An 8,422-nucleotide genomic window follows, 5' to 3' on the forward strand; every position below is an offset into this window, starting at 1 on the left:
GAGCCTATAATTCGTGATACTAGAGAAGCTAAATAAGAAGGAGAACCCAAAGAGAAACATATAGGCATCCTCCTGAATATTAACCTTCATCAGGCGGTGAAAGGAGACAGAGACCCACATTGGAGCACCGGACAGATATCTCAAGGTCCAAATCAGGAGCAGAAGGAGAGAGAGCACGAACAAGGAACTCAAGACCGCAAGGGGTGCACCCACACACTGAGACAATGGGGATGTTCTATCGGGAACTCACCAAGGCCAGCTGGCCTGGGTCTGAAAAAGCCTAGGATAAAATCGGACTCGCTGAACATAGCAGACAATGAGGACTACTGAGAACTCAAGAACAATGGCAATGGGTTTTTGATTCTACTGCACGTACTGGCTTTGTGGGAGCCTAGTCTGTTTGGATGCTCACCTTAGTAGACCTGGATGGAGGTGGGTGGTCCTTGGACTCCCCACAGGGCAGGGAACCCTGACTGCTCTTTGAGCTGATGAGGGAGGGAGACTTGATTGGGGCAGAGGGAGGGAAAAGGGAGGCGGTGGTGGGGAAGAGACAGAAATCTTTAATAAATAAATAAATTAAAAAAATATTTGTGAAGCATTTTCAGATATTCAACTTGTATCTCTAAAATAATAAAGATGTGCTATACATGACAGAAATGAAAGCGAGTCATGTGAGTTTTTGTTGTATGTGAAGAAACACCAAATTATATCATATGCTTTGCAAGACAGACTGGCTCTCTGTTAACAAAACCCATGTGAGGTTTCATTTTACCTTTAAAAGTAGGTTGGAAACCTGTGTTAAAATTTACACCTGTTTAAAAATGCTTTGTTTTGGACAGGCAGTTTTCATCTCTGGCAATTTACACCCTTGAGCCCCTGAAGCCTTCCAGAAAAATGAATAACAGCAAGATATCACCAGAGTTTGTAGCTTGAATTTCCCTTGGGATAGAAGAATGTCAACAGGGAACAGGTGAAGCTTATTGAAAGCACATTTATTTATTTTATTTACAACATGGAATAGAGTATTTTATGTAATGGATGCTGAGTTCACATGCAAGAACTAGAGTTAATTCCTTAGTCTCAGAAGTCCAAGGGACATACTTCTGCACTAAAGAAATTGCAGCATTGCATAGTAATTCTGTTTAGAAAGGAGAAAATAAAAAGATGAACGAGACATGTCTACAAAAGAAAAATGAGAGATAGTCTCAATACCCTAAGGATTGCCTCTTCTACTTTTCAAAGTTCAGCCTTTTCTGAGGTAAAAAGATTTGTGGAATTTTGTCTTTAGTGGTCCACATCCCAGTGCTGTAGAGACATTGTTCTGTTCTGTGGGTCCATAGTTGTTGATTCAACATCTACCCATAAAGCAACGGCTGAGCTTGTGATAGAACCAGCCCCACTCACATCCTGTCTTTATGTATGTTGTCATAGTTTCACCTAATGGTAGAAGGTGGGAACCTTTCCCCAAATCATTAGGGAAGGTAAAAATAGGCAGAAAATGTCCAAATCTGTATTGTTCCCTGAGATTTGATTTTCATGACAGCCCAGTAGAACTGAGTATCACTGTCTACCTCTGTATTCAAGCCCTGGGGGCCTGATTCAGAGGGATCATGAGTTCGAAATACACAGAAAGACTTCTAAAAATGGGAAGGATGAAGGAGAAAATGGAGAGGAGGATGACTGAAGAGAGAGGACGAGAGTACTGAATCTCTCACAGATAAACTATGCCCAATTCTGTCTCCACCCCGACTTGTTTCTTCCCATTCATACTCTCAACACACAAAAAAAAGTGATTTTCATGCTTTGTTTATAATTTGAAAGCTCATTAGCATTTGACATTTCTCCTTCCACTATTGTTCCCCACCCCTTGAGTGTTGGAAATACTGTATAGGTCCCTTGGGAAGTTTTGCCTTTTACTAGCTCCTTTCTTGGCCATGATACAGAAATGTAAAATTCCCACTCTAGTGACTAGTGAATTTCATTTTTTCCACCCATCTTATTTTAACCAGGAGAAGAAGGAGAAGGTAAATCATTTAGTTGTATTAGGGTAATGTGAGGATCTAGTGGGGTGATGTGGAGGAAACCTTTTTTAACTTTAAAATCAATGCATGCTGTTGTGAAAAGCACTCATGGATTCTTACACTCCCCATCTGATTGCTTCCTCCCCCTGGTATATCCTCTGCTGGTGCGATTACCCCATTGGCTTCAACTTGTCGATTCATGTATTTCCTTCTAGGTGCAGTCTAGCCACCACAGTTCCCTTTATTTTGTTTCCTTGAAACCCAACAGCAGGAAAAACTACATGGTTGGTAACAAGGAGAAATTTAGTGAATGAATTTTTATTCAGGCTGTCTTCTCACTGTTTCAAAGAATTCCACTTAACAAATTTTACAAGGGTGTGGGTAATTTGAAAAGTTTCCAGAACCCTGTTCCAATTATGCTCTACTGGGGAGGAAGGGGAGGGAAGACAAGAAGATCCACATTTATGGAATATCATATTTATACCAGATTCCAAGTAAATCATGACCTATTGTGTGTGTTTGGCTTGGGCTAACTTCTCAATATTTGAGACACAGTCTCACTTTGTAGCCCAGACTAAACTGGAATTTGTGATTCTACCTTCCAGCTCTTGGGATTATAGGTGAGTATTATGATAATTGGTCACCTCACCTAGATTTTACATTTTACCAGTGAGGAAAGGTAAGGTATAAAAGCTATGTTATAGGTCATCATTTCTTATGAGACATAGCAGAGATGAACACAAGACTGTGCCCAAGACCCAGGTCTTTCTACATATACTTCTAAATAGCTTCTTGAAATGTGCTATTTAAATTATATACATACATCCTTGTGATCCTTTGATCTTTATAATTATTATAATAAATATTTATATAATATTTTGATACAAAAAGAACCTTAACAGAGAAATAAACATCATTCAGCTCTTTGTATCTAGAGATTCTAAATTCACAGATTCAACTAATTGAAGATTAAAAATATTAGAAAAATAAAATGTATCTGTACTGATTAAACATACAAATGCTTCATTTCTTGGCATTGTTCACCAGACAATATAAGACGATGTAGTAATTGCATTGTATTAGGTTTTAGAAGTAACATAGGCTGTGGTTAGGTTATATAAAGATGTTATTTTCATTGTCTAAAGGGAATTGTATCCTCTTAGTTTGTATCTAGCTATCTAAATCAGTCTTGACTCCAAAGATACCAGAGATGACTGTGCTCTATTCCATATTACATTAGAGGATTAGCACTCACTTCTTTTTTCATTTTTAGTGTTTGTATGTAGTGTATGCATGTGCATGCATGTTTGTATGCATGCATGACCAAACACTGATGCTGAGAATCATTCTAATTGCTCTTTTACCTTACTCATTGAAACAGAATCTCTCAAACTCACTGGTCATCAAGCCCAGAGCTGGGAAGTCTGCCTACCCAGCTTGCTCTGGGGATTCCATCTCTACTTTCTGAGGCTACATTTAGAGGGAGGCCACCATATCTATCCAGAGATGATGTCAAATCTGGGGACCCAAACTCTAGTCCTCAGACTTATGAAACAAGTGCTTCAAACAGTCATCTCCCCATACCCCAGATTAACATTCTTAAAGCTCTCCCTTGTCTTAAATCTGCTAAGTCAGTTTTTGTGCAACATTATAGTTCATGTTATACAGCTGGAATATCGAGGGAGAGTCCTATGAGCTTCTGTGGGCCAATGCCTGTAGCAGTCGTACAATTCCTTAGCTAATCCCATGAAAGTATTCTGAAAAATGGGTCCAGTGATAGCTTCTATTTCACAGCATTTTTTAGAAGATTAAATTATACAATCCACATAAAGCAATTAACATAGTAGACAGAAAGAACTTGGATAAATGTAAATTAGTACTGTCATTTGTAGGAATTTTTGTTAATAGACTTTTACTAAACCCTTCCTTCTGACTTTTGCTTTGTGCTCAAAGATTCCCATAGGACAAACACTATCCAGGATGTGATCCCCATGCTTTTCCAAACTCTATGATTAGCTTTGCTTTTTTTCTTTTGCTTAAACTAACACCTCTTCTTTTCCATCTGCTCATGCAAATCCAATTAATTTTCTCACTCTCTCTGGCAAAGCTGGTACTCTAAATAGCCCATCCTATGGACACAGTTGTCTTCGTTTCCAAACTTCCTTGAGTAAGGTTGTTCAATGTGCAAAGTATGGCATAAGTAATAGGGATTAGGCATGATTTGACAGTTATATTGATTATCAGTTTGACATGATCTAGACTCACTGAAGAAACAAGCCTCTGGGTATGCTTATAAGGGGCTATGTAGATAAGGCTAACTGGCAAAAGATCTAACCTCAATGGGATTGATACCATTCCATGGGCTAGGATCTTGGGTTGAATAAAAAGGAGAAATTCAGGACAAGATTTTCTCAACTGTTGCTTCTTGTCTTTGGATGCAATGTGATCACCTGCATCTTCAAACTCCTAGCACCATGACTTCCCTGTCATGATAAGTACAACTTGAGGATGAGTGCCCTTGAGTTGTGATCCAGAATAAACCATTTCTCCCTTAAGTAGGACTTGTCAGGGTTTTTAATCAAAGCAACAGAAAAATTAAACAATACACATGGCTTCACAAAACAGATTTTTTCACATTAAATAAATCTTGCTACTACTATCATTTAGATACATGTCTACTTATACTAGAAATAATAATATCCTCCACTGGGGAAAGAGGTTTGGAAAAACAAACGCCAAACTCTTCCACCGTATCCACAGCAGCAACTTGTGCTGACTGAAATCCTTATGCATTCTGAATGTTGGTTGGTATTTCTTCTTTGGATTCTATTGCCAGTACCACTATTCACAAGCGTCTATCAGACAGTATTCACTATTCTAGAATTTCACATAGTACTACTTGCCATCAAATACCATATGTTAGAGTGAAAGTGTACCTTAGCCTTATGTGTATAAAATTTGTGAGCTTTAGCAAGTGCCTCACTGTTCAGAAGCAGTTGACATCATAAAACATTGAAATTGCCCATGGAAGATACAGACACTGTGCCCATTGCTGTGGTGTCTTAAGGGTTCTAGTGCTGTGAAGAGACACCATGACCAAGGGAATTCTTATGAAGAAAAACATTTAATTGGGGCTGTCTTACAGTTCAGAGGTATAGTATATTGGTCTTGTGGCAAGAAGCATGGTGCATGCAGGCAGCCATTGTGCTGGAAAAGTACCTAAGAGTTCTATATCCAGATTGGCAGGAAGCAGGAAACGAATGTCACACTAGACCTGGTTTGAGCTTCTGAGACCTCAAAGCCCACACCCAGTGACACACTTCCTCCAAAAAGGTCTTACCTACTCCAACAAGGCCGTAGCTCCCAATAGTGCCAGTCTCTATGAGACTACTGGGCCATTTTCCTTTCAAACAAGTGGCTAGTACTAGGCTTTAGATGTTGACCAGATCCCAGAGGCCAGTGTCTTAAGGCTTTGCCTCTATCTCCAGGGACCTCTCTTCCTTCCATTAGGCTCCAGTTCCTAAAATTTCCATGATCTACAAATAAGGTATTTATAGTTCTCCTTTCTCCTTGTCTGAGAAGTATGAGGCCTGCCAGTCACAGAAAAATGTCTTGAAAGGCATTTGAGGTAAGCATGTTTGAGTTTGAGATAAGGGGGCGTGTTCCCATCTTGTTTCCAGGGTCGATTTTCAATAGCATAACAATGTAGTACAATTTATGAATGAAGAAATGCAGGCCCTCAATAATAAGAGACATCCACAAATTGAACCAGTCAGAGAGATGGCTATGTGGGTAAAAGCACTTGCTATGCAAGGCTGGGGGCCTGAGTTTGATCCTGGGAACCCATGCGAAACCCCTGATGTGATAGTGTGCATCTGCAACCCCAGTACCCCTTATATCAAGATGGGCAGAGGAAACACACGGATTTCTTGGGAACTCATGGGTCACCTAGCCTAGCAAACAACAAGAGAGACCATGCGTGAACAAACTGGAAGGCAAGAACTGACTTCTAAAAGTTCTCTTCTGATCTCAGGACTCACACTGCGGGACATGGGTGCATGTGCACACATACACAAGAAAATTTTTAAGAAATTTAATGGAATCAGCTGGTAATTCTGGAAGTAAAGAGTACAATATCTGATAAGCAAAATTCACTGAATAAAATGAAAATGTTCCCTCTGAGTCTCCAGAAGAAGCAAGTCAGTCCCTTGCATAACCTGACTTTAGCCTAGGGAATCTAACTATGGAAGTTTGACTTCCAGAGATATAAGAGGATCAATTTGTGTCATTACTGAGTTTCTGTCAACTTGTCATAGCAATAATATAAAATTATTTCAATGATTTTGAATTAAAATTTCCCCTAAAATACCTACAGGGGCTTATTTTTCTGTCTAGGCAATGATGTATAGGTGTTCTGTACATATTTATGGGATAAATGAATAAAAGGGATGTGTAAAAGCTATGAGATCCAAAGGTGCAGAGCAAGGCTGTGATCCCCTGTTGCCTATATTTGGGTTCCCCAGATAAGAATTTGAGTGAAATGTTTCTTGGATGAGTCAGGAGAAGGAGTAAGGCAGGAAAAGAAAGATGATCAAGCCTGTGCTTGATGCTATCAAGCAGGCTCTCATTATAGAAATTGAAACATCATCCTGCTGGGAAACTCAAGAAGACAGTGTAGAGTGCTCACCTTAGATTTAATCTACCTTGGTAATAAGGAAACTGGTTTTCTACCAATTTGCTTTCAGTCCTTAATTGAGGGCTGCATTAACCAGAGTATCTCCTGTGGTCAAGAGAGTGCTCAGCCCAGAGATGCAGCTCCTGGCACTTCAAAGTTGGACTGGCATACAATGGAGTGGTGATGGCTGGTAGATAAGGGAATGATGGCAGCCTCAGCTTTACCCATAGAATCTGCTCCAGCTAATTAAGTCTCAATTTATTTTCTTTCTAATTGATTGATAGACACATATATGTACCAGTCCTGGAAAAAAAGAGTGATTTTGAGATGCTGTGTGCATTTGTAGGCAGACAAGCGTTTTCAAGAACAAGCGTGAGTCATTTCACTTTGCTGTTTCTCCTGACTCTGAACTCAATGGGAAACATATTCTAGCTATTTCAAAACATGCTGAATGGTTTGGCTTTCCACAGCAGTGTATTACCTATTCCATGACCGTTAAAGCTCTCTCTCTCTCTCTCTCTCTCTCTCTCTCTCTCTCTCTCTCTCTCTCTCTGTGTGTGTGTCTCTGTCTCTCTCTCCCTGCTTCTTTTTTCATGTTTTTGAAGCAAAGATGTTAAGAAAAGAAAAGATTTTAATACATCCTTTAATACATCCTTAAGGATGAACATTAAGATATGGGAGAAAGACCTATGAGGTACAGTAGTTTACATCTCAGAGTGGTCACAGCCTTCTCAAGAGGGTCTCCTGTTTCCTCCTTTTACCTTCATTAAAGTATTTGAATTACATATCAATCATTGTAAGTAGGGAAATAGGACAAAGATATTATCTTTAACGTATGTATCTACCTACTTACCTCACTTTTTTGAGTAAATCAGTCTTAATACCTATAATTAGCCTTCCATAACCTTAAAAATAAATGTGAAAACACACATGCTCCATTTTGTTTTGACAAAGTATGCTATTATGTGCACTTCCCTTTGCCACTTGATGATTTACTTGATGGTATGTCATGGGCACTCCCACATCAAAATAGATCTAGCTCATTCTTTTCAAAATAGTTACAGAATATTATCTTTTAGATATGGTATAATTTATTCATCCATTACTGTACTGATGGACATGAAATTTGTTTCCAGGCTTTCTTGCCTTCTTAAAAACTGCTTCAGGAAACATGCTAACACAGCATTCATTTATATTCTTCAAAGCAAAATTACTATGTCAGAGGGTATTTTGCATTAGGAACTTTCACAGACATTACCAGATTATCTGTCATTTTGTATCAGTATTGAAAGTTTTCATTTTTCCTATGCATTCTTCATTTTATTTATATGTAATGAGCTTTACCAAGCTATCATAAATTAGGATTGAACATTCTTTATCCCAAACTCTTTATTCCAATATTGCAGAGTCTCAAACTTTTGAGCATCTACATGATGCCACAGGGGGGAAATTCCACACATGACCTCATGTAGTAGGTTACAGTCAAAGAGACATTCTAAAAAATAATGCCTAAAATTATCTTCAGTATATGTATTATACCTAAATAAATGAACAAAGATGCTTTATGTTGAGAATTGGGTATGCAAATATTCTAAAACCAGAAAAACCATAAAAACACAAAAAGCACTTTTAGGCTCAAACATTTCAGGTAAACATTTTTGGTACTAAGAGAAATAGCTTACAAGAAAGAGCAATATGTTTGAAAGATCATCTGTCAGAGCAAATG

Source organism: Microtus oregoni, unplaced genomic scaffold (assembly GCF_018167655.1).
Source record: "Microtus oregoni isolate MIOR12 unplaced genomic scaffold, Mior012 000108F_ref0000382, whole genome shotgun sequence".
Lineage (NCBI taxonomy): Eukaryota > Metazoa > Chordata > Mammalia > Rodentia > Cricetidae > Microtus > Microtus oregoni.